Below are 20653 nucleotides of genomic sequence, written 5' to 3'. Positions count from 1 at the left end.
TTTATCCCTGTTTTGTTCCGTTTGCTTCTGTTTAAGAAATGTTTTTCAACAGAATCGGCTGAATGAATACACCACTGATCTGAATTAATTGTTTATGTTTTGCAAATCGAAATTCACCCAGGCTCGAACATTACTGTCCAAAGGAACGTCTGGAGGGCGGAGTTAATCGCGATGGGAGAGGTCTTGGAGCGGGCAGGCCTTCCCCGGGAGGGGAAGATCATGGCTAAGAGATCATGGCTAGGACGGGCTCGGCATTGGGGGTGAGGAGATAGCTTTCTCAGGCTCAATAGAATTGTCTCCAAGTTAGAAGATCCACTTTTTTGGGGGCCTCCAACTCAGAATGCACATATAAGGATAACAGGTGTTGGGTCGGAGATACATCACCTGTGAAGAGTGTCTACTTGCTGTTTACTCAAACGAAAACTGTTTGGATTAGGAATGTCTGTTCTACTCTATGGGATAATCGCTATTTGTATGTAATATTTGTATCATTGTACAGCTAAGCCAGACTCATCGTCAGACCTAACTCAGATTTCAATATCTGGCTGTCATTTTAACTTTGGATAATTATTTGACATATTGAATTTATTTCATTTGAACAATTGTAGGTGGCAAAGCTAAAAGGGGAGAAGAAGATGGGGAGAAAAAAAGACAGGATGGATCCTGAAAAAGTGACTAGAATAACTGGTGAGTAGGTTTTTGTTCATCGATGGAAAATTTGCTTTTGACAGTGTGCAGGTATTGTCATGATATTGTTTTGAAAAGAATATGTCTTATAAATCACTCATGGCAGTTGGCATCAAACACAATTACAGGGTTGGCATCAATTTCAATTCAATTAATTGAAGGATGTTGAAGTGATAGTTCACTCTTTTTTTTTACACCTAATGGTCAGATGGCTAACAAAAAAACGATGAGCTTGATGGGGGCAATTAGTCAAAAGTTCAATGTTTGCGGCCAAATCCCCTCAAGTTAATAGCGGCTATTTAAACTTCTTCGGGATTGGTGGGTCCACTGCGGGATGGTTGAGCTAACGTAGGGTAATGCGATTCGCATGAGGTTGTAAGTAACAAGAACATTTTCCAGGACATAGACATATCTGATATTGGCAAAAAGCATAAATTATTGTTAATCTAACTGCACTGTCCAATTTACAGTGGCTATTACAGTGAAAGAATACCATGCTATTGTTTGAGGAGAGTGCACAGTTATGAACTTAAATGTATAAATAAACCAATTAGGTACATTTGGGCAGACTCGATACAACATTTTGAACAGAAATGCAATGGTTCATTGGACCAGTCTAAAACGTTGCACATACACTGCTGCCATCTAGTGGCCGAAATCAATATTGCGCCTAACCTGGAATAATACATCGGGACCTTTCTCTTGCATTTCAAAGATGATGAAACTAAAAAACTTTTAAAAATATATTGTTTTCATTCTATTATCTTTTACCAGATCGAATGTGTTGTATTCTCCTACATTAATTTCACATTTACACAAACTTCAAAGTGTTTCCTTTCAAATGGTGTCAAGAATATGCATATCCTTGCTTCAGGTCGTGAGTTACAGGCAGTTAGATTTGGGTATGTCATTTTATGCAAAAATGGGGAAAAAAGGGTCCGATCCTGAAGAGGTTTTAAATAGAACAATAATTTGTATGAGACAAAGTCCACTTGATCAATCGTTATTTCTCTAGTGTCCTATAGTGCTACTGGTGCCAAAGACATCTATTGTGCCACCAACTGGCCTGGTGCAGTTCTTGTAGCCCTGGTGTGATATGGTGTCATCTACACTCAAAGAATTAGGGGTTCAACAAGGGATCTTCTAAGATCCTCAAAGTTCTTTGAAGAGCCTTAGGGTTCTTGGCACTGAAAATGGTCCCCAAAAGGTTCTTCCAAGAACCCCATAGGAGGTGGGGTTCATCGAGGAACCTCCTTAGTTGGTGGGGGTTCTTGCAGGAACCTAACTGCCCAACTGAAACATTTAAATTTGAAATAACAGTAGGTGCAGGCACTTGAAAACTGTAAAGATCTCCTCAATTTAAGGTAAGATTTGTCCCTTGTATGCTCTAAATTGATATTGTTTCATGATGATACCATCTATCTTTTCATATTTTTGCAAATCTTTCTAAAACAGAAAATGGACACAATTCAATGGATATCTATCAACAAAGAGGTAAGAATATGTAGGCTATAAGAATATGTTGAAGGCTAGCTGTATTGCGTGCAGATGACAACTGCTCACTTTTGTGTCTGTAGGTATACAGATGAGGAAGCACACAAAGGTATGACAATTGGTATGGTATGCAGATCACATTTACCATGCTCCTCCCTTACCACTTCAATGAATATTCCATAGGCCTCTACATTATGGACAAGGTATGTGTATGAAAACCATTATCAAAACAGTTTTTTTCATTCACATTCACCACAGAAGCCAAGGTATGAATACTGTTGTGTGCATGTTTTGTTCATCATCTGTATAATTTCTATTTCTTGGGATTCACAGACTTCACCCTCCTACACCACTATAAAATCATTCTGGCTATGGATACAGAGAACATATTAATTCATAACACCATATTAACATCAATGTGCAAGAGGTTATACCCATTGGACTTTGAGTTCTGCTGGGAGTTTACTTCCTATTTAGATTTTTATATTCTGCTTTGCCACTAAATACATAATAAACACTGAGAACTAAAATATTGGGTTATTGTTATGCATATTATTGTTATTATTAATAAACAAATAAAATAATAGGGAGGGTAGTTCAAAAATGTACCCCAAAAGGTTCTTCAAGGATCCATTATAAGGGGTTCCCCCCAGTTTCAATTTGAAGAACCCCTGAAGAATACTCCAGGAACATTTTCTTTTTAGAGTAGCGTGGCCGTTTACGAATGCAGCAACTAGTCATTCTCAAATTCATTAGAAGCTAATTAATTGAGTCTACAGCAGTAGAGGCTGCTGAGGGAGAACGGCTCATAATAATGGCTGGAACGGAGCAAATGGAATGGTATCAAACACATGGAAAAAACAAGGTTTTCCAAAATGTTTAAGCTGGAGGAAAATCGATCCTGGCCACAAATATAGATAGAGATATCATCTTTATATATGTCCCATTATGGAGTCTGTGAGTGCACGATCAGCGCCATTGAGGCAATCTCCATTTTGAAGTCATCCATTTTCTTCTTCTACTACTTCTATGAGTTGCCTAACAAACTGAACGGGTGTATACTGCTACCTAGTGTTTGTCATAAGTATAATTGACTGATCCCTCCTGATGACATGGGTGGAATCATGTGATCCTTCATTAACCCATAGGAAGTCCCACCCAGTTGACTACTTTAAAATGGTGGATGCCCTCAATGGCAATGTCCATGCCAAAATGGGTTTTAGCCACCTAGAGTCATCGATCTAACTCTATGATCCTGACAGGCCGTATGCGTCCTCCTTGAGGCACATTTGTTCAGCGTGAGGAAAGACACCTAACATACAAAGTTTCAAGTCTTAAAAACAAACAGGTCAACAGATATGAGGGTTTAAGTGAGACTGCTTATAACAGCGCTCACTATAGGCCAATTGGTGCCATTCCTGTTTACCAAGTTACTCATAGCCTTCCGTTTCTGTGTGCCAAATTAGAAAACAAGTTACCAATCTATGCTTGAGTTATTTGGCCATGTCAAGAAAAAATATAATAAGAATTCAGACAATAACAATCAGTTTCACAACTTTGCTGTGAACCCCTAATAAACTTCGGGGAAAATCGAATGGGGTTTTCAATGGGGTTTTAAAGCTTTTGGGGGGGTTTCAAGCTAATGAATCTGGTGGGTAAATGTTGTTAGCTTGTGCATCACTATCACTAGCCAAGCTAAACAGCAAAAAAGAAAAACAGGTTTCCCTCCACCATATTTTTTGCACTAGTCTCTGTGCTATTCCTTTCAAATTCAAGTCACATTGAGATTGACTTTATAATTTAAACCTAACTTAACCAATGATCTGACCCATCACCTTATGTAAAAAAACACAAAAAACACCATACAACACAAATGTCTCCTAGCCTCCCAGGCATGCCTTTGGTCCCTAAAGTGAACTATAATTACCTTGCAAGGGGATAACTCTGCCAGCTACATTAGGAGAAATTAGGTGGACACCAATGCCTGTTCAGTTTGTATTTTGTTTAATGAACAGGTGCGCAATCAAACAGGAGTAGGTTCTCTTTGCTACGCTGGCACAAGTGTGGTTGATGCTCCATTTGCATACAAGCTAATGTGGGGATCCAGCACACACATAGTGAGAATGTGCTCCTCTGACACCAGGTGTTTTGCCCAGCTGAGTGTAATTATCACATAGCCTAATTATTACGCTCATTACAGTATCATCAAGATCATTGATAGTAAGGGTAAAAAAACAGATGCAGTAGTAGTAGTAGCAGTAGTGGTAGTAGTAGTAGTACTCTTAGTTGTGCGGTAGTGGGTGATATAGATTTATTGTAAGTATTAGAAGTAGTTTAGTGGTAACAGTAACCATGAGAGTAGGCCTGTAGTGGTAATACTGACATGTAAACCATAGTTGCAGTATCGGTGCTCATAGAGATGGTCTTAGTAGAGGACTAGGAGCATTAAGTCAGACAGACAGACTGACTCACTGACTATTTCACTCACTCACTGACCGACATGCCGCAGGGCTCCCACACTACACAGTAGGGTTGGCAGGTCTTCTTCCCACACTGTAGGGTTGCTAGGTCTTGTTCCCAAAGCGCCGGGGAGTGTCGGAGCAAGCCGGCATCATTAGGAGTGAGCTTATGCAGGGAGAGGACTATGGTGACAAGTAGTCGTGCAGTGGGGAAGGTTCCCTGAGTAGTGTAGTATCACTTGGATCCCTAGGCACACTGCTCCACCACCTCATTACTCAACCAGCCATCCATAGGACTCTGGTTAAACGTAGTGCACTATATAGGGAATGGGTTGCCATTTGGGACGCAATTAATCACTGTTCACCCAGGGAGACTCACATTAGTCAACTACTGTGGGCTCTTCTCCGGTTGCCATGTCAACTCCTTCTCATATACCAGTGGGGGATTTGTACTGGGTAAGATGTGACAACTAGTATGTCAGCGCTGTGTCAACTTTGGTTTAGAGTGACTGGTCACAAGGCATGGACTATCTTGTGAAAAGTCCAAGACTGTGGAATGACTATGTTACCATTGCATGACCAAAGAGTGGCGATTCTTGTATGGATGTTTGTAGGGTAGATGATGATGTTCTTTGAATGTTTGTGGAGCGTTATGATCTAATATTAGCTAATCTCCTGGGATTGTTGTTTGCTGGGTACCAGCCCCTCCACACAATTAACTGCCTCGTGCAATATCATAAAGTCCATGTAATGTGATAACTCCACTGTACAATATACCCAGCACAACCTGTGCACTCTAACCTTTCAACTCTCGAAGTCGGTAATACATACTGACGAATGAGTCCCTCGATGGGACCGGCGTCCAGATTTGCAACAAAATTGATTATTTATTGATTTATTATAGTAATTATGAGGTAAAAATCAATCATCAGATATTTGATACCAGGGCGAGTCGCTCTAGAATGCTCCCTCAGGAAATGGTGTGCATTTCAGCAAGTCAGGAACGTAATTAGCCTTTTAACCCCTGAGAATGCTGCGTTTAGGCTAACATCCTCAAAACTGCCTGCATGGGCGTCGCTGATACCAGTATGATCAGCTGCCAATGACGCAGAAAGATGGAAATAGATTATGCTTTTTGTAAAGGTAGAAATATTTCATAATGGACTTGGGTGGAGATGCACTAAATGAAAAATGGTGTAGAAACCTTTCATATTCATATCGCTGTGAAAAAGTCCCACTTTACAGTGCACTACATTCATGTCTATCTAAAATGTTTATATAATGTAATATGGAACACATCACATTGATAAGCAATCACTAACAGGCCTTACGCACAGCCTACAACATATGCCAGATCAAATCCATCTTAACTCTTGAACAAATATTGTGTGTGTGTGTTTCTCAACATGTCCAAGTGTAGCATTGGACAAATGCAAGGATAAAGTCAGCCCAGAGAAGAGTTTCTCTTTGGCATCCAAATTGGCGCAGGCACAAAGGCAGCCTTGGGTTCACTCTCCACCATTCTGCTAATTGGCCTGTTTGGGGAATGGTGCTCTAAAAACTCTTCTTCCTCCAAACAGCAATGTGCTCATATACAGACACTTGCATGATCTCTTTCGCTCTTTCTTACATACACATAGGCACACACATATGACTGTGCTCAATATGCATGAAACCACCCATCAAGTTTCAAGTAGCCCCCATGCACTTTGAAAAACTTGCATTTATAGGCATCCCCACAGACCACAGTGTCCTCGAATACCCAGACAACTCTTTATCTCTCTGACATGCAGAAGCACACGCACACTCACTGTATTTGTTCAAGGGTTCAGAGGGATTTAATTTTACATAAGGCAAACACACACATGCACATGACAGACACACAAACAAGGCCTATGCTCCCATGTGCACTGATGGATGTACTCACGGACTGTGTACAGAAAATGCTATTTACCAGAAAAGTATAGTTCACATCTAGCTAATGTTGTCCTCATAATACCTCACTCCTGCTGTGAGAGAGATAGAGAAACACATTTGTGGATGAAAACGACGATTCAAGTTTGTATATCCTTGGTTGGAACATTGGTAACACTGGTGGTACCTGACAGAGAAAAAACAAGCATGCCGTTGGATGATACTGATGAGTGTACAGGCTATTATGTCATATGATGGGTATAGTTTCGCCTACTATATACAGGCTTTATATATGTCAGATCACTTTTAAAAGACAGAAGATGCAAATGCTTATTATCTATAGTCCAATTAACAACAGCAACACAGTCAAATAAATAGTAGGCTAAATCAATGATTTATATTATTTGGTTATCATTTTAAGAGTTTTGATCCTTTATCCCCACCCAAGCAATGAACAGTTGGCCCTATTCTACAGAAGGACAATAAAATTGTCTGTTTGTTGAGAAATGGAGCTAGACACGCTGTCACGAGGTCAAAGATGTTTGGCTGAGTTTTGACACCACATTTGGCTGCAACAGTGGCCTGTTTGTTATGTTATACTAGGCCTTCTGAATACTAATGGGCTCCAATTTCCCTTAAAAATAATTGTTTTTAAACTAACCTTTTGGAATTGACCTCTTTCTACACTATATATACAAAAGTATGTGGACACCCCTTCAAATTAGTGGATTCGGCTATTTCAGCCACACCCGTTGCTGGCAGGTGTATAAAGCCTTGCAATCTCTGTAGACAAACATAGGCAATAGAATAGCCTTACTGAAGAGCTCAGTGACATTCAACGTGGCCCGGTCAACTGTAAATGATGTTATTGTGAAATGGAAACGTCTAGGAGCAACAAAGGCTCAGCTGAAAAGTGGTAGGCCACATAAGCTCACAGAACGGGACCGCCGAGTGCTGTAGCGCATAAAACTAGTCTGTCCTCGGGTTGCAACACTCACTACTGAGTTCCAAACTGCCTCTGGAAGTAATGCCAGCAAGGGAGCTTCATGAAATAGGTTTCCATGGCCGAGCAGCCTCACACAAGCGTAAGATAGCCATGCGCAATACCAAGTGTCGGCTGGAGTGGTGTAAACAATGGCTCACCGCCATTGGACTCTGGACCAGTGGAAACGTGTTCTTTGGAGTGGTAAGCCACACTTCATCTGGCAGTCCAACGGACTAATCTAGGTTTGGTGGATGCCAGGAGAACACTACCTGCCCCAATGCATAGTGCCAACTGTAAAGTTTGGTGGAGCAGGAATAATGGTCTGGGGCTGTTTTTCCATGGTTCGGATTAGGCCCCTAAATTCCAGTGAAGGGAAATCTTAACGCTACACCATACATGACATTCCAGATGATTCTATGCTTCCAACTTTGTGGCAACATTTTGGGGAAGGCCCTTTCCTGTTTCAGCATGACCATGCCTCTGTGCTCATAGCGAGGTCCATAACAAAATGGTGTATTTAGATTGGTGTGGAAGAACTTGACTGGCATGCACAGAGCCCTAACCTCAACCCCATCAAACACTTTTGGGATGAATTGGAATGCCGACTGTGAGCCAGGCCTAATCGCCTAATATCAGTGCCCGACCTCACCCTAGTGGTTGAATGGAAGCAAGTCCCCGCAACAATGTTCCAACATGTAGTGGACAGCCTTCTCAGAAGAGTGGAGGCTGTTATAGCAGCAAATGACCAACTCCACATTAATGCCCATGATTTTGGAATGCAATGTTTGACGAGCAGGTGTCCACATACCTTTGGCCATGTAGTGTATTTCTAAGGCAGGAATGGGTAACGTTTATGGGGTGGGGGCACAAAACAACATTTATTCATCAATAGTGGCTTGTGGGTCTAGGTAGCCACATCCACAGCGAAGAGAAAGAAATTGTAGTTAGAGAGTATAGAGTATATAGAGTATATTTTCAGCAATTTCAGCAATTCTTCACATTATGTCATAGGTTGGAGAGAAATGTTTTCAGTTTTTAATATGATACCCGAGTAAGAGTGACTAACAAAATCAATGTGGGCCCCCGGTCAGTAATTCGACCATGATTACTACTGGTCGCTAGACTAACTTAACTATTGCGTAATTTCCGTCTCACAATTCGAAGGCACAGGGCGGCATGTCGAGAACGCAGAAAATGGAGAGAGCTAAGAGTTCAGACAAAAATGCTGCGTGCCCAGAAAATGGAATTGAGCACACGTAAGTGTCGAGCATTCATCCCCCTACTCACAGTATATTTGCCTGCACTCCTGTGCTTGTATGAACTCTGTGTGCTTGCAAATCTACGATGACATGCTTCTGAAATATGATTGGCAGCCATATTGACCAATCATGACAGTGCTTTTTGTTACAATGCCATTGATTGGCTAACTAACTGGAAGATGGGGCCTATACAATGTGACGTATACATCCCCAAGTAGATATCCAGCCCATTACCCACATGGCAAAATGGAGAACTCCCGGCAAGACACTTCTTTTAGTTAAGAAACTAGATAGAGCCAATTCAGCCTAATGCTATTTCAACATGTTTTAAATTATCTACTTTATGTAAAGATTTGCCAGTGGATTTCTGTAATGGTAAACTAAGTAATTTCATCTCACACAAATTATAAAAAGGCAATATGTAGCTAGCTAGCATAAACTAAATAGCATCAGGGTTTAAGCTGTCTGGTCTGATATTCTCTTTTTCACTGCAGCTTAGTCCTGTTGGCTGAGCTAGCTAGCTATGTTGAAACTGCTTGGAAAGAGCTAACTTCCACAATCAGCTGAGTTCATCAATGTAGTTAGCTAATGATTTTAGAAAAGAAAACTATATAATTTGCTAGCTAAGTTAAATACTTGCTACTGACTATTGAACAAACGAGTTCGTTCCCCTGTTTATTAATGAATTGGTAACTAATAAAGAAGTGAAGAGGCTGTTGTTTTGGTACAATGTGGCTGATAAGGACGAGGTTCATACATGTATACATCAGTTTCATTAGTTAGCTAAATTACTGACTGAGTAGTAGGCACATTGTTATTCATGTTTTTGTTGTTATTCCATTTCAGGTGGACAGGGAGTAAGATCCCTAGATAGGAGCATGCTGACAGACCAGGAAGAAAGTGGTTGTTGCTCAGCAGAGGTATAACAGTCAATGCTTATGAACTGAATAGTGTGTGTGAATTGCCTATTTATATCATTGGCACTAACAAAAGGGTTGGATTTCAGCAACATGAGCAGTAAATGCTAGCAAAGCTTTGGTGATAAAACGTATGTCAAGGAGGTGACTATGTATATATCAGAAGCTTCCCACATACTGTACATTGCATTATTTGCCTAGATTCCCCCAGACAAATAAGGTGCACACCTTTTTTGTCCCTAGTAACTCTTCCACTCTTCCACCTGATATTAATTTGGCACGTCACTAATTGGGACCTGGGAGTCGCTTGCAACTATTCTTTATTTAAGGTGAACGCCAGAAGTAGCACACCATAGATGTTAGCTGGGACGTTGCGTGTCTGCAGAGCCGGAGCTGAAGTGACTGAGGAGAAAGCTTGCTGTTGCTGGAGCAGGCCGAGACCAGTGTTGAAATGGAGAAAGGAGGCCTTGATGGGAATTGGGAGGGTGAATGCTGTGTTACGTGATACACACTCATTAATGCAAGTGTGATCCGTGTGACCTGACAGGAGTACCAACTATGAATCAACAAGCCACTATGGACCAGATTGACGGCTGCTGGTGAGCAAGAGGAATGGAGAGGAGGCCTTTTGGGAAATTGGGAGGGTGAACAACACACCATACCCAAAGCTAAGTACTGCTGTCACGTGTCCTCCCTCTCCGGCCTCTAGGTCACCAGGCTGCTCATTAAGGTCAACACCTGTCACCATCGGTACGCGCATTAGTGCAATATGACACTCACCTGGACTCCATCACATCCTTGATGACCTGCCCTATATATGTCACTCCCCTTGGTTCCTTCCCCAGGCGTCATTGTTTCTTTTTCATGTCTGTGCGTTGTTTCTTGTTTTGGATTATGTTGCAAGTCTTGTAGATTTTCCCATTTAAGTTAGTATATTTACTATTCCCCTTTATCATTTGTTTTTGCTTCATTATACTCCTATCTTGATGTGTACATGTGTACAAGCCTTGTGAGCCGCATTCAGCATGCTTGGAAGTGAGCATATGTTTTATGGGTAGCCAGGCCCGACAGAAACAATGTGTGTTCGACAAGTAAGTCGTTTGAGTCGTCAAGTGGTTATATACAGTCGTGGCCAAAAGTTGAGAATGACACAAATATTAATTTCCACAAAGTTTGCTGCTTCAGTGTCTTTAGATATTTTTGCCAGATGTTACTACACTTTCATAAGTGTCAAAGGCTTTTATTAACAAATACATGAAGTTGATGCAAAGAGTCAATATTTGCAGTGTTGACCCTTCTTTTTCAAGACCTCTGCAATCCGCCCTGACATGCTGTCAATTAACTTCTGGGCCACATCCTGACTGATGGCAGCCCATTCTTGCATAGTCAATGCTTGGAGTTTGTCAGAATCTGTGGGTTTTTGTTTGTCCACACGCCTCTTGAGGATTAACCACAAGTTCTCAATGGGATTAAGGTCTGGGGAGTTTCCTGGCCATGGACCCAAAATATCTATGTTTTGTTCCCCGAGCCACTTAGTTATCAATTTTGCCTTTTGGCAAGGTGCTCCATCATGCTGGAAAAGGCATTGTTCGTCACCAAACTGTTCCTGGATGGTTGGGAGAAGTCTCGGAGGATGTGTTGGTACCATTCTTTATTCGTGGCTGTGTTCTTAGGCAAAATTGTGAGTAAACCCACTCCCTTGGCTGAGAAGCAACCCCACACATGAATGGTCTCAGGATGCTTTACTGTTGGCATGACACAGGACTGATGGTAGCGCTCACCTTGTCTTCTCCAGACAAGCTTTTTTCCGGATGCCCCAAAATATTGGAAAGGGGATTCATCAGAGAAAATGACTTTACCCCAGTCCTCAGCAGTCTAATCCCTGTACCTTTTGCAGAATATCAGTATGTCCCTGATGTTTTTCCTGGAGAGAAATGGCTTCTTTGCTGCCCTTCTTGACACCAGGCCATCCTCCAAAAGTCTTTGCCTACACCTGCCTGCTGCCATTTCTGAGCAAGCTCTGTACTGGTGGTGCCCTGATCCCGCAGCTGAATCAACTTTAGGAGACGGTCCTGGCGCTTGCTGAACTTTCTTGGGCGCCCAGAAACCTTCTTTACAACAATTGAACCGCTCTCCTTTAATTTCTTGATGATCCGATAAATGTTTGATTTCGGTGCAATCTTACTGGCAGCAATATCCTTGCCCGTGAAGCCCTTTTAGTGCAAAGCAATGATGACGGCACGTGTCTCCTTGCAGGTAACCATGGTTGACAGAGGAAGAACAATGATTCCAAGCACCACCCTCCTTTTGAAGCTTCCAGTGTGTTATTTGAACTCAATCAGCATGAGAGAGTAATCTCCAGGCTTGTCCTCATCAACACTCACACCTGTGTTAACAAGAGAATCACTGACATGATGTCAAGCTGGTTCTTTTGTGGCAGGGCTGAAATGCAGTGGAAATGTTTTTGGGGGATTCAGTTCATCACTCTTCATAACATTCTGGAGTATATGCAAATTGCCATCATACAAACTGAGGCAGCAGACTTTGTGAAAATTAATATTTGTGTCATTATCAAAAAAGGCCACAACTGTATAATGCTTCTTTAAAATCAGAACAGTTTTCAGCTGTGCTAACATAATTGCAAAAGGGGTTTCTAATGATCAATTAGCCATTTAAAATGATAAACTTGGATTAGCTAACACACCGTGCCATTGGAACACAGGAGTGATGGTTGCTTATAATGGGCCTCTTTACGCCTATGTAGATATACCATTAAATCAGCCGTTTCCAGCTACAATAGTCATTTACAACATTAACAATGTCTACACTGTATTTCTGATAAATGTTATGTTATTTTAATGGACAAAATAATTTGCTTTTCTTTCAAAAACAAGGACATTTTTAAGTGACCCCAAACTTTTGAACGGTAATGTACATATTTATATTTTGGGGATAAATAAATAAATATAGAAACAGAGATATATTTTGAAGTTAATATAATGACATTGCAGACAGAAAATGATACTATGAAAGCTCTTGGTGAACAAATAAAGACCATTAAAAGGAGGAATTCAACTATTGTAGCAAGAGACATGGGTGAAAAAGTCAGACGTGACCCCCACCTGTGGCCTCTGTTCTCCCAATCTATTCTCACTGAGTTGTGCAAGGCCTATCAGGTTTCAAGCATCTGGTCAGCACTGCCCGTCTTTGAGTCAACAGATTCTGACAGCAGTGACGAACAATGTCTTAGGCCAACCAGGCTGTAAAAGGAAGTAAAGACAAACTTCCTGTGACAGTAATCACACCTAAATCAGCATCTCCAAAACAGTTGAATGAATGTTCGAAAACTTTTAAGCATCCACGAGACGTGGTTATCAGAGTTATGCAGGTTCCGAGTAAAACTAACAACAGTCATTCAGTAAAAGAGAAACCTGGTGTATGTCGTTATTGTGGGATTTCTGGTCACAGGCAACGAGAATGTAGGAAAAGAAAACATGGTTTTAAGAGAAGAAGGGTACGTCTAAGGGACAATGAAAACAAGAGGGGGGGGGGGGGGGCTGTGACGATATGATACAAACCAAACCATTATTAATTTCTATTGGTCCAATGAAGATTGATGCAGGGGTGTGGATAGGCTCATTTGTAAAACCTATTTTAGGCCTTGATGTGATTATGCAACTGATTCTGCATTGAACATTTCTGAAGGTGGCATGGCAAATTAGGCAACTACAAGGCTCTACAGTTCAGAACCATGCTATTTGGACTACGAAGAAAAATGTGTGGAACTTTGGATATGGAACCAGTGTACTTGACAGGTGTTGCCCCACCTTGCACAAAGCATTATCCCATTAGCAAGGAAGCTATGGACACTACTAAAGTAGTGATTAAAGATCTATGGGACATGGGTATAGTTGAAAAGACACCATGTAATCTAGCTACTCTGATGTATCTTACAGATACCACATTACTTGAACATGACTGTTGTGAGTTGGCTTTGGATCAGCTCTCTGGTGGGTTAATAGTCATGTGTTGGAAAACCCTGAGTTTCTTTTACACAGACGGTTCAAGCATTGTGGGAAGGGGGGGGGGGGGGTGAGGTAGGCTGGGCATGGGTAGTTAATGGGTAGTTACTACAATGGACAATGTGGCAATACCAGGCACGTTAGATTCGAGAAAAGCAGACATTCACTTTGAATGACACAATGCTTAACTATTGCATACAACTCTCTAATGGGGAATAACTCCCGAGGGGGGACATGATGTAGTGCCAGGACAGTTGGTGATGGTAAAAAAATGTGACAGATACATTAGGGCCAAAATGGGAAGGTCCTTATCAAGTTTTGCTCATAAGGAAGTCAACATCAAAAGTCCAGGGAAAATCATGATGGATAAATGTCATTCATTTCACTTTTTGATGACAAAGCGGAGCCTGGAGAATAAAGAACTGATTGATTAGCAATTGGGGGCCAATCTTGGGTGAAGAATTTGTATACAGCAGTCGTCATATCAGGGATATCTCGGTTAAATGTCCAACTTATTCCTGAAAATTGGGACATGCTTACTTAGGAAAATATGTGAAATATCAATTTCTCTTGAAACCAGGACATGTTCATTTCACTTTTTTTGTTTCCTTCGTTACAGGTTATGAGAATGTACAGTGGGAGGCTGCCGCAATATCCCTTGACTGTACCTGAAAAGATACAAGATCAACAGGTGAAGTGCAACCAGTGGAACGGAAGAAGAATTCCTCACTACCGACAGACTGTCAGAACATAATTTCTAATAGTTATCTATGTGGGACTGATACCAGTGTGGAAGAGCAGATCACTTTTAAAGGACTTGGTGAATGATTACCTTGACAATAGCACAATTGAATATTATTGTCTTGCAGACAAGTGAAAGATGTTTGAAATTATTTTCCTTGTGAGTTTCCACCTAATACAGGATGTGGGTGGTGTTTCCATTTCTAACACAGAGATGCATCAGCAGGATGAGGGACACTCGGGCATCAATACGTTTCAAGCTCTCGCTCTACACTATGCCACAGTAGTCAATCAAAGTAGTTGTTGGGTTTGTACATCTGCTCCATTCACATCAAGGGCAGGAATTCCATTAAGGGCAATTCCTTTTAACCATTGTGAAATGTTGGGTACATGGAGAGATGTTAAATGGTATAAGGCGATTGGTACTAATTTGGTTGAGAATGTTGAGTATCTATCAACATGCCAGAGTCCCTAGTTCTGCAGTACCTTCCTTCATTTGAGATTACCAGTGACCACCTTACCTAGTTATTACACAAGCCCCTGTTGGGTGGTTATGTTTTAATTGGTCATTTTCTCGGAACTTGTCTCAACTGCATCAGGACGCGTTTGTCAAAGTAGGTCAGAGTAAGTGTGATCAGACAACAGATCTATGTATCTGCCTGTGACGGTACTAAGGTTGCGGAATGTCTAATGTCTTGAATTGATTCTCAGTAATGGCACAAGGACTACTTTTTGTGCCAATACTTTTGGTAATATCATCAATAATGGTATGAGAGCTCCTAATGGGACTTACTTTATCTGCGGATCCTATGCCTATTCCTGGTTACCAAAGTTGTGGCAAGGGTCTTGTTATGTGGGATATGTAGTACCCCATGTAAGAAATTATTTTAATTCTTCTTTTTCACACCGTCATAAACGTAGGATTACAGAAACGGAGAGATTCTTTGAGATTGCTTTTTCCTCTTATGGTATTTCTAAAATAGCACAGGAAGTTATTAATATGGCTAACTTTGGAAATCCTAGCTAATAGTACAGTTGAGAGTCTTGAGTTAATTACAGTTGAGATGGTTGCCATGGTGGCAGATTACATGGCCCAGCAGATTCACCTAGGGACTAGGGGAAAAGCATTTTCATTTTTAGTGAGTGTAGTAAATCCAACCAGTGACCCTTGATTATATGCTATATCACACATAGCAATAGCGAAGGTGCATAAGTAGACTATATATTACGAGAAGAGCCTGCACTCTTATAAAGAAGGGTTCCAAAAGGGTATGTCATCTCTCCCAATAGGAGAACCCTTTTGGGTTCCAGTTAGAACCCTCTGTGGAAAGGGTTCTTTCTACATGGAACCAAAAAGGGATCTAATATGGGGACAGCCGAAGAACACTTTTAGGTTTTAGAGAGCACTTTTTACAAGAGGTCGACCGACTATGATTTTTCAACGCCGATACCGATTATTGGAGGACCAGAAAAAGCCGATACCGATTAATCGGACGATTATTATAATATTTTTTTTGTAATAATGACAATTACAACAATACTGAACACTTATTTTAACTTAATACAATACATCAACAAAATCAATTTAGCCTCAAATAAATAATGAAACATGTTCAATTTGGTTTAAATAATGCAAAAACAAAGTGTTGGAGAAGAAAGTAAAAGCTCCTCCCCAGGGAGGAGCTGAAGCCGAGCGGTGGCGTTATGAGTAGTTAGCATGGCAGCGCAACAGGGACGAGAGGCAGCCCCAAAAATGTATTGGGGGAGGCACACAAGGAGTGTGGCTAAGTCAGGTAGGAGACCTGAGCCAACTCCCCGTGCTTACCGTGGCGAGAGGTAGACCAGGCAGGCACTGTGTTATGCCGTGAGGTGCATGGTGTCCCCAGTGCGCAGGCATAGCCCGGTGCGCTACATCGCAGCTCCTCGTATTGGCCGGGCTAGAGTGGGCATCGGGCCAGGAGCAATGAAGCCGGCTCAGCGCATCTGGTCTCCAGTGCGTCTCCTCGGCCCGGGTTATATGGCACCCGCCCTACACACGGTGTCCCCGGTTCACCAGCACAGCCCATTGCGGTCTGTTCCACCCCGCCGCACTTGCCGGGCTACGGGGAGTATCCAGCCAGGACAGGTTGTGCAGGCTCTGTGCTCGAGACCTCCAGTGCGCCTCCGCGGTCCAGTCCATCCGGTGCCTCCTCCACGCACCAGGCCACCTGTGGCAGCCCCACGCACCAGACTGTCTCCCCATCTCCTCCATCCAAGTGCTCCCGCCTGTCCAGCGCTTCCAGAGTCTTCCTCCTGTCCTGCGCTTCCAGAGTCTCCCTCCTGTCCGGCGCTTCCGGAGTCTGCCTCCGTTCCGGCGCTGCCGGAGCCGCCCGTCAGTCAGGAGCTGCCGGAGCCGCCCATCAGTCAGGAGTTGGAGTTGCCGGAGCCGCCCTTCACTCCGGCGCTGCCAGGGTCGCCCTTCACTCCGGTGTTGCCAGGGTCTCCCGCCTGTCCGGCGCTGCAGGAGTCTCCCGTCTATTTGGGGCCCGTTGCGAGGGTCCCCGGTCCGAGGTCGGCGGCTAGGGTAAGTGGGCCAAGACTATGGTGGCGTGGGGTCCACGTCCCGCGCCAAAGCCGCCACCGCGGACAGATGCCCGCCCAGACCCTCCCCTATGGGTTTAGGTTTTGCGGCCGGAGTCCGCACCTTTGGGGGGGGGGGTACTGGTCACGCCCTGACCGTAGATTGCTTTGTATGTTTCTATTTTTAGTTTGGTCAGGGTGTGATGTGGGTGGGTATTCTATGTTGTCTGTCTAGGTGTTGTGTTTCTATTTTTAGGCCTGGTATGGTTCCCAATCAGAGGCAGCTGGTTATCGTTGTCTCTGATTGAGAACCATACTTAGGCAGCCTGTTTTCCCACTATGGGTATGGGTAGTTGTTTTCTGTCTTTGTGTGTCTGCACCAGACAGAACTGTTTCGTTTGTTCCACTTTGTTGTTTTTTTGTTCTAGTGTTCAGTTTCTTTTTTAAATTTACCATGAACATGTACAACGCTTCACCTTGGTCCTCTCCTTCCAACAGCCGTTACAATGAGAAGGATAAAAGACTGGAATAATAATATTGAATGCATTAAAATAAATTATCATAACCGAAGTAACAAACATTGTAGATTAGAAATTATAGGAATTAACGGTAAATGTACTACTAGTGATATATGTAATGGGGAATTGATACACACTAACAATCAAACATAAACAATTCACACAATTACATTATGAAATAATTATTATGCACAAATTGGCGGGAGAGAGCGTATTCTGGAGAGAGAAGTGCATTGTGCATCTGGTCGCATGGTCAATCCGACATCTGCATCGGCCATGCAGCATTTCCGGTGATATGGCCTCAGCAGAAGTAAGAGCATTCATACCCCTTTTTCGCTTCGCGGAGCAGAGTTTGTGTTTATAAAGGATGTACCGCATGGAGATGGGGTATGGAGCTCGATTTTGGCCTCTGCATGCCTCTGGAGGCCCCACAATTGCGTCACACCCTTCATATGGAGCCTCTGAACCACATTTTCAGATCTTGACTAAAAGACAAATTATGCTTGGCCAGTCTGGTTCATCTTTGGGAGCCTTTTCCAAACACCTGAAGGTACCACGTTCATCTGTACAAACAATAGTACGCAAGTATAAACACCATAGGACCACGCAGCCATCATACCGCTCAGGACGGAGACGCGTTCTGTCTATTAGAGATTAACGTACTTTGGTGCGAAAAGTGCAAATCAATCTCAGAACAACAGCAAAGGACCTTGTGAAGATGCTGGAGGAAACAGGTACAAAAGTATCTATATCCACAGTAAAACGTGTCCTATATCGTGTCCTAGGCCGATCAGCAAGGAAGAAGCCACTGCTCCAAAACCACCATAAAAAATCCAGACTACGGTTTACAACTGCACATGGGGACAAAGATCGTACATTTTGGAGAAATGTCCTCTGGTCTGATGAATCAAAAATAGAACTGTTTGGCCATAATGACTATCGTTATGTTTGGAGGGAAAAGGGGGAGGCTTGCAAGCAGAAGAGCACCATCCCAACCGTGAGGCACGGGGGTGGCAGCATCATGTTGTGGGGTGCTTTTCTGCAGGAGGGACTGGTGCACGTCACAAAATAGATGGCATCACGAGGTAGGACAATTATGTGGATATCCTGAAGCAACATCCTCAAGACATCAGTCAGTTGACCAAGTTAATGCTTGGTCGCAAATGGGTCTTCCAAATGGACAATGACCCCAAACATACTTACAAAGTTGTGGCAAAATGGCTTAAGGACAAAGTCAAGGTATTGGAGTGGCCATCACAAAGCCCTGACCTCAATCCTACAGAAAATGTGTGGGCAGAACTGAAAAAGTGTGTGCGAGCAAGGAGACCTACAAACCTGACTCAGTTACACCAGCTCTGTCAGGAGGAATGGGCCAAAATGTATCCACGTAAACTTCTGACCCACTGGGAATGTGATGAAAGAAATTAAAGCTGAAATAAATCATTCTCTCTACTATTATTCTGACGTTTCACATTCTTAAAATAAATTGGTGATCCTAACTGACCTAAGACAGACTTTTTACTAGGATTAAATGTCAGGAATTGTGAAAACTGAGTTTAAATGTATTTGGCTAAGGTGTATGTAAACTTCTGACTTCTGCTGTAAGTATTCAAACCCTTTACTCAGTACTTTGCTGAAGCACCATTGGCAGCGATTACAGCCTTGAGTGTTCTTTGGTATGACACTTCAAGCTTGGCAAACGTGTATTTGGGGAGTTTGTCCCATTCTTCTCTGCATATCCTCTCAAGCTCTGTCGGTTGGATGGGGAGCGTCACTGCACAGCTATTTTCCGGTCTCTTCAGAGATGTTCGAATGGGTTCAAGTCCGTGCTCTGGCTGGGCCACTCAAGGACATTCAGATACTTTTCTCGAAGCCACTCCTGCATTGTCTTGCCTGTGTGCTGAGGGTCAATGTCCTGTTGGAAGTGGAACCTTCACCCCAGTCTGAGGTCCTGAGCGCTCTGGAGCAGGTTTTAATCAAGGATCTTGTTGTACTGATCTCCAAGCTGAAAAACATCCCCACAGCATGATGCTGCCACCACCATGCCTCACTGTAGGGATGGTGCCAGGTCGGCTACCTTCAGACGTGACGCTTGGCATTCAAGCTAAATAGTCCAATCTTGGTTTCATCAGACCAGATAATCTTGTTTCTCATGACGTTTTCCAAGCGGCCTGTCATGTGCCTTTTACTCAGGAATTGCTATAAAGTTCTGATTGGTGGAGTGCTGCAGAGATGGTTGTCCTTCTGGAATGTTATCCCATCTCCAAAGAGGATCTCTGGAGCTCTGTCAGAGTGACCATCAGGTTCTTATGGTCACTCTTTGCTCAGTTTGACCAGGCGGCCAGCTTTAGGAAGAGTCTTGGTGGTTCGAATCATCTTCCATTTATTAAGAGTGATGGAAGCCACTGTGTTCTTAGGGACCTTCAATGCTGTTTTGGTACCCTTCCCCTGATCTGTGCCGCGAGACAATCCTGTCTCGGAGCGCTACGGACAATTCATTCGACCTCATGGTTTGGTTTTTGCTCTAACATGCACTGTTGACTGTGGTAATGTATATAGACAGATGTGTACCTTTCCAAATCATGTCCAATCAGTTGAATTTACCAAAGGTGAACTCCAATCAAGTTGAAGAAACATCTCAAGGATGATCACTGGAAACAGGATGCATCTGAACAAATTTTCGATTCTCATAGCAAAGAGTCTGAATACTTATGTAAATAAGGTATTTCTTTTTTTTTCTATTTTGGGGGGCACAAAAAAAACGGTTTTTGCTTCATCATTATGGGGTATTGTGTGTAGATTGAGGTATGAATTCAAGTCAATCAATTTTAGAATAAGACTGTAATGTAACAAAGTGTGGAAAAAGGGAAGGGGTCTGAAGACTTTCCAAATGCACTGTACTTTAACTGCTTATTTAACTTAGGAACCACATCTGTGTGGAAGAACATGCTTTCAATATGTTTGGTATCCCTCATTTACTCAAGCGTTTCCATTATTTTGGCAGTTACTTTAATTTTTTATCTAACAAGTTGCACCATCCTGAATAAACTCCAGAATAAACCTCAAGTTATTGGAGATTTTACTGGTGCTCACGAGGT

This window comes from Oncorhynchus kisutch, linkage group LG26 (genome assembly GCF_002021735.2).
Source record: "Oncorhynchus kisutch isolate 150728-3 linkage group LG26, Okis_V2, whole genome shotgun sequence".
In the NCBI taxonomy this organism is placed as follows: Eukaryota; Metazoa; Chordata; class Actinopteri; order Salmoniformes; family Salmonidae; genus Oncorhynchus; species Oncorhynchus kisutch.
This window is presented reverse-complemented; position numbering follows the sequence as displayed.